This window comes from Gorilla gorilla, chromosome 5 (assembly GCF_029281585.2).
Source record: "Gorilla gorilla gorilla isolate KB3781 chromosome 5, NHGRI_mGorGor1-v2.1_pri, whole genome shotgun sequence".
Lineage (NCBI taxonomy): Eukaryota > Metazoa > Chordata > Mammalia > Primates > Hominidae > Gorilla > Gorilla gorilla.
This window is the reverse complement of record NC_073229.2, coordinates 58957665-58963664: the sequence shown is the minus strand read 5'-3', so window position 1 is coordinate 58963664 and position 6000 is coordinate 58957665.

Genomic DNA, 6000 nt, shown 5'->3' with positions numbered 1-6000 from the left:
TGACTAAAGGTGGGTTTGTTACACGACAGTAGCCTTGTAACACAAAAGCAGCGAATCAAGAGCGAAGGCGAGTAAGCTCACTGTATCTGTTGAAGGATTGAGACTCGCTTCTTAGTGTTTCACGAAAGATTGATTTTCCAAGAGATATTAATAAGTGTTATGTGAACTTACTAGGACCATGCTACTAATATATTTTCTCCAAATATTTTTAATGTAAGGAAAAATAAGCTATGTTTATTACAATTTGCAAGAACCAACTTTTAGAAACTCTTTTAATATCTACTAATAAGAGGATAATTAAATAAATTGCTATATCCACACCAAGGAATCCCACATAGACATTATAAAGAATGAAGTAAGCTTATATTTGTTGATATGGAAAGATGTCCCCGATATATTAAATGGGAAAAATGAGAGCCCTAAAATAAGCTTGTGTGTGTGTGTGTGTGAGTGTGCGTGCATGCACATGTATGTACAAACACAGAAAAAAGTCTAGATGACCAAGCACCAAAATATTAGTAGTAGTGATTCTCTCTGGGGAATGGCATTAGAAGAGTGGAAGAAAATTCCACTCTTAATAAAATTGTTAACAAGTCTGGCTCTGGAGCCGGACTACCTAGGTTTAAACCTAAGTTCCACCTTTTACTAGTTGGGTGATCCTGGACAAGTTATTTAACATCTCTGAGTCTCAGTTATCTGGAAAAATAATATTACCTGCCTCATAGGTAATGATGTAATACATTACTCATTAATGTGTTAATACAATATGCATTACAATATTGATTAACATACTATATTAATATATTAACACCAATATAATACATTGATTTATAATGATGCTGGAAATACTTTATGTAAAATGTTTAGAACAATGCCTATCACATGGTAAGCACTCAATAAATGTTAGTGTTTTCAGTGGGGAAGTTATGGACAACTTTTACCTTTTCAGAGTGAATTTTTATGTATTTTTCACAGAAAAAGTCATTAAATATGGTTTTTAAAAGATTTTGAAAATGCTTAACACATTTTATATAGTTAATAGTGTTAAATTAAGTTTAGCCTAAAGTTGCCTCCTTGCATATTTTAAGTCTGGCCTAAAAGTTTCAGTACATAGTGGACTGTAACATAACTGGATGTGTAAACAGGCTGTAACCTGCTCTTGTGCCAATCACCAAGTTTCCTTCAAACAAAGGTGGCCAATTACATTCAAATAAAGCAAATGCCAAGCTGTAAGAAACCCAGCTGCTTCTGTATTTCACTTCTGTTTTCCGTATGTCATTTTCATTTTTCTACCCATAAATCTTCAGCCATGTGATAGGATTGGAGCCTCTCTGACCTATTCTGATTTTGGGGGATACCTGATTTGTGAGTCATTTTTTTGCTCAATAAAACTCTGTTAAATTTAATTTGTCTAAGGTTTTTCTTTTAACAATAGATATAATCTCCCTTTAAAGCTGTGTCCCTTCTAAGTATGGCAGGAAACCCTGGGAGAAATTGCCCGTTACTAGAAGGTACGTTGTTTTGACTGCATAAGAAGTACTTACCTCCCAGCACTTTGGGAGGCTGAGATGGGTGGATCATGAGGTCAGGAGTTCGAGACCAGCCTGGCCAACATGGTGAAACCCAATCTCTACTAAAAATACAAAAATTAGTTGGGCATGGTGGTGGGCGCCTGTAATCCCAGCTGCTCGGGAGGCTGAGGCAGGAGAATTGTTTGAACCCGGGAGGCGGAGGATGCTGAGATCGTGCCATTGCACTCCAGTCTGGGCAACAGGGCGAGACCTGGGTGACAGGGCGATACTCCGTCTCAAAAAAAAAAAAAAAAAAAAAAAGGAAGTACTTACCAAGTAACTATTGATATCATTGATGTATGTCGTCTCCTTAGTAAGTGCTATTATGCCTTGAGTCATAATTTTAACACATAGGTCTTTTAAAATTAGTTAATATTTCTAAGCTGACATTTTAAAAATTCTGCTTAAAAGTATTGAACAATCAAATTTTGTAGTAACTGATTTGTCTTAAGGACTATTTTGGCTTTCTACTCTAATCCAGGCATAAGTTGTAACTCCAGAGCTCCTGTTGATGTTGTGAAATTTAGAACAGTTTTAAAAGAGTTTCATGGTTAAATAATATTAGGATGCACATTGGTTTCAGGATGTATTTTCTTGTTTGATCCCGAGCTGTCCAGTGTGCTGTGGGTGTAAAGGGAAGAACTTGTGACCTAGCTTAGACGAGGACATTCCAGGGAAACAGTGCCCCACCATCTATGGGGTCCACCAGTGCTGTTCCATTAGTGGGAATCAGACCCTCTGATACAGGAGGTAGAAAAAAGCTATTTAGCATTTTTTCATGTGTCTGTTGGCTGCATAAATGTCGTCTTTTGAGAAGTGTCTGTTCATATCCTTTGCCCACTTTTTGTTGGGGTTGATTGATTTTTTTCTTGTAAATTTGTTTAAGTTCTTTGTAGGTTCTGGATATTAGCCCTTTGTCAGATGGGTAGATTGTAAAAATTTTCTCCCATTCTCTAGGTTGCCTGTTCACTCCAATGGTAGTTTCTTTTGCTGTGCAGAAGCTCTTTAGTTTAATTAGATCCCATTTGTCAATTTTGGCTCTTCAGAGAAATGCAAATCAAAACCACAATGAGATACCATCTCACACCAGTTAGAATGGCGATCATTAAAAAGTCAGGAAACATGCCGGGTGCGGTGGCTCACGCCTGTAATCCCAGCACTTTGGGAGGCCAAGGCGGGTGGATCACGAAGTTAGGAGATCGAGACCATCCTGGCTAACACGGTGAAACCCCGTCTCTACTAAACACACACACACACACACACACACACACACACAAATTAGCCAGGCGTGGCGGCGGGTGCCTGTAGTCCCAGCTACTCGGGAGGCTGAGGCAGGAGAATGCTGTGAACCCAGGAGGCAGAGCTTGCAGTGAGCGGAGATCACACCACTGCACTCCAGCCCGGGTGACAGAGCAAGACTCTCTCTCAAAAAAAAAAAAAAAAAAAAAAAAAAAAGGCAGGAAACAACAGGTGCTGGAAAGGATGTGGAGAAACAGGAACACTTTTACACTGTTGGTGGGACTGTAAACTAATTCAACCATTCTAGAAGACAATGTGGCAATTCCTCAAGGATCTAGAACTAGAAATACCATTTGACCCAGCCATCCCATTACTATGTATATACCCAAAGGATTATAAATCATGCTGCTATAAAGACACATGCACACGTATGTTTATTGCGGCACTATTCACAATAGCAAAGACTGGGAACCAACCCAAATGTCCATCAACGATAGACTGGATTAAGAAAATGTGGCACATATACACCACGGAATACTATGAAACCATAAAAATGGATGAGTTCATGTCCTTTGTAGGGACATGGATGAAGCTGGAAACCATCATTCTGAGCAAACTATTGCAAGGACAGAAAACCAAGCACCACATGTTCTCACTCATAGGTGGGAATTGAACAATGAGAACACTTGGACACAGGGTGGGGAACACTTGGACACTGGGGCCTGTCGTGGGGTGGGGGGAGTGGGGAGGGATAGCATTAGGTGATACGCCTAATGTGAATGACGAGTTAATGGGTGCAGCACACCAACATGGTACATGTATACATATGTAACAAACCTGCATGTTGTGCACACATACTCTAGAACTTAAAGTATAACAATAAAAAGAAAAAAGAAAAGAAAAAGAGAAAAGCTATTTAGGCAGTTAGTGAGGGCAAAGAGTCCTCAGCTGAACTTCACTTCTAACAAAAAGCAACCCAAGAAATCACTTCTTTTCTAACAAAGAGCAGCCTGGAAGATTGGGCTGCAAACATAGATAAGGAAGCCGGAAGCTTCCACAAGGGGGATGGCTGCAGCTGCACAGATAAAAAGGGCTACCTGGGGCCAGGCATGGTCACCATGGGGGTTCTACCTCACCTTTTTTTAAGCACATGCAAAGTAAGAAAGAAATAAACAACTTGGAGTAGCCAGGCTATGGACCCACCTGCATAATAAAGGATTGGGGTGGGGGCTGGCAGAGATTCGTGCCCTATGCAGATGGCACACCTAGTCCTAACTGGTTTTCCATGCTTTATGTAGATCAGATACTGCCTCCCCACTAGCTCATCTGTTAAAAACCCCTGAATTTCACTGTGGGCCAGCAACCCTTTTGCTGGGACCCCTCTCTGTACCAGAGGGCTGTTCTCTTTTTTTTCTCCTATTAAATTTCTGCTCTAAACCTCACCTTTGGTGTCCCCGTGTCCTTGATTTCCTTGGCTATGAGACCAGGAACTCTGGGTGTCACCCCAGACAACAAGGTCACTTCACCTCCCTGGCAAAACTGTTTTATGTCTCTTCAGAGAGGCAGCAATTCTCTAACAATCCTCTTTCCTTTTGAAGGTGTTAAAAGCTTCCAGCCATGGCAGGACCCGTCTTCATTGGCAGATCTCTGTGGTCAAAGTGTTGTTGCCCATTTTTGCCCTGATGGCCATCCTGACTTCTCAGCTCACACTAAGACCAGAAACCCAAATATGCCTTTGTGGCTGAGATGGTCTGACCCATATATGTCCCAAATTCCCTCTGTTAACTCATTTGACGGTCTCCTTTCACTTTCCCAACCCAAGGTATTGATCTAGAATTCAGCCACTACAGATTTACAATATCAGCAGCACTTCCATATCCAGCAACAAAGAGGCAGCACCTTCCTGGCACCAGCATGGTGCCTGGCACATAGTAGGTGCTTGATGGAATAAATGAATGTGTCCCTTGGGAGAGCTACTCCAGGCTCTCCCACTTTATCCAATAAGAGTGAAAAGAATAAGGTAGCTGTAGGCCAAGTTTCTAGACAGACGCATGCACAACGGGTTTAACTGCTGATAATTTAAATGAGGCTCTTTTAAAAATGGGTAAGGATAAGGGAACCAGCAGGGGATGGTGATGCATCCAAATACAGAAAGATGTTAACACCCCCCTGGGCTTGAAAGAACAGGGAGGGAAAATTCTCTTACTGGAGCCAAGTGACGGCTGGAGCCATGGAGGAGCCATCAGTAGGAGCTGTGGCCATAGAGGAAATCAGCCACTGTCTGAACCACATCAAAGCATGGACGAGGCAGGGAGAAACAAACACCACAACTTATTTCTCTTCCCACGTTCCAAGCTCCTTTTGATGTCTCTTTGGCTAGGCCCAGCAGTAAGCCTGGGCATAGGGTCCAGAGGGATCAATCTCCCAGGGATGGAGCAGGACGGAGCAGGGCAGAACATGGGTCAGGGTGGGAGCAAGCATAAAGAACCAGCACAGTGGTCACCCATGTCAAAGGCAGAAGAAAAGCTTGAGAGGTGCCAGAGCTGAGAGGAGGCCATTCATGACTTTCTAGGGAGCAAGTACACAGGAGCAATTGAAGACCATGAATAAAAAGTTGTCTGGGCTGGGCATGGTGGCTCACACTTGTAATCCTAGCCCTTTGCAAGGCTGAGATGGGCAGATTGCTTGATCCCAGGAGTTTGAGACCAGCCTGAACAACATGGCAAAACTCCATCTCTACAAAAAATACAAAAATTAGCCAAGCGTGGTGACACATACCTGTAGTCTCAGCTATTCAGGAGGCTGAGACGTGGGAGGATCACTTAAACCCACGAGGTCAAGGCTGCAGTGAGCCGTGATGGCTCACTCCAAAAGACAGGATTCCAAGAGCTTCCAGCTTGCTGAGTAGGTGGAGGTGCCTCGAGGGTGGTGCACCCAGAAAGGACATGGAAGACTACTTGGATTAGCCCAAAGGACTCAGGAACTAACCATTGGTCACAGATAGAATAATCTGGCCAGGCATGATGGTTCATGTCTGAAATCCCAGCACTTTGGGAGGCCAAGGTGGGAAGATTGCTTGAGGCCAGGAGTTTGAGACCAGCCTGGGCAATATAGTGAAATCCCATCTCTGCAAAAAAATTTAGAAGTTAGCTGAGCATGATGGCACACACCTATAGTCCTAGTTAGTCAA